The 769-nt window shown below is 53.6% G+C and overlaps 1 pseudogene; it reads left to right on the top strand.

Annotated features, from left to right (window-relative positions):
• LOC143263334 (large subunit ribosomal RNA) overlaps window positions 1-333 on the top strand; it is a 2995-nt pseudogene extending 2662 nt beyond the window's left edge.
• Window positions 334-769: the final 436 nt, after the last annotated feature.

Genomic DNA, 769 nt, shown 5'->3' with positions numbered 1-769 from the left:
TTCCGTGGCGTTTCCCATCGGTGCGGTCGTCCTCTTCGGCCGCCATTCAACGCTCAGCTCAGAACTGGCACGGACTAGGGGAATCCGACTGTCTAATTAAAACAAAGCATTGCGATGGCCCCCACGGGTGTTGACGCAATGTGATTTCTGCCCAGTGCTCTGAATGTCAACGTGAAGAAATTCAAAAAAGCGCGGGTAAACGGCGGGAGTAACTATGACTCTCTTAAGGTAGCCAAATGCCTCGTCATCTAATTAGTGACGCGCATGAATGGATTAACGAGATTCCCATCTGTCCCTATCTACTGGCGGTGGCGGTCTGTGGCCACCCAGGGCGGGAGATAACCCCCGAACTAGCCCTCGCGTAGGAGGGTTGATCGGCCGAGTCGATGGGTGTATCGGCGATGAAGGCATTAGAGACCGTCAGTGCGTCGTACATGTAGTACTTCGCATAATGGCGAGGCCCTGATTTAGCATACGGGCTGTGGCGTGTTCTTTGTACAGCACTGTATGTGCTGTATGACTTCCGACTGGGGAACTGTTGTCACTCGTGGCATCAGTTCCCCAGTTTACGTTAAACGGTTTTTCAGACCGTTTTTCGTGGGCGGAACACGCCACTAGACAACACTCCGCTGGGCTCAGGAATACATGGGATGCAATCAATCCCCTGGGCAACCCAGGCCGCAAGGGGCAAACGTGCCCTAGCCACACTTGAGCCTCCACGAAAAAGGTACCGCTGGATAGCTCGTGTTCTTAAATACGCAGCGAACTG

This window comes from Megalopta genalis, unplaced genomic scaffold (genome assembly GCF_051020955.1).
Source record: "Megalopta genalis isolate 19385.01 unplaced genomic scaffold, iyMegGena1_principal scaffold0467, whole genome shotgun sequence".
Taxonomy (NCBI): Eukaryota; Metazoa; Arthropoda; class Insecta; order Hymenoptera; family Halictidae; genus Megalopta; species Megalopta genalis.
Note: the sequence above shows the minus strand (reverse complement) of the source record. Positions and strands in the feature narration are given on the sequence as shown.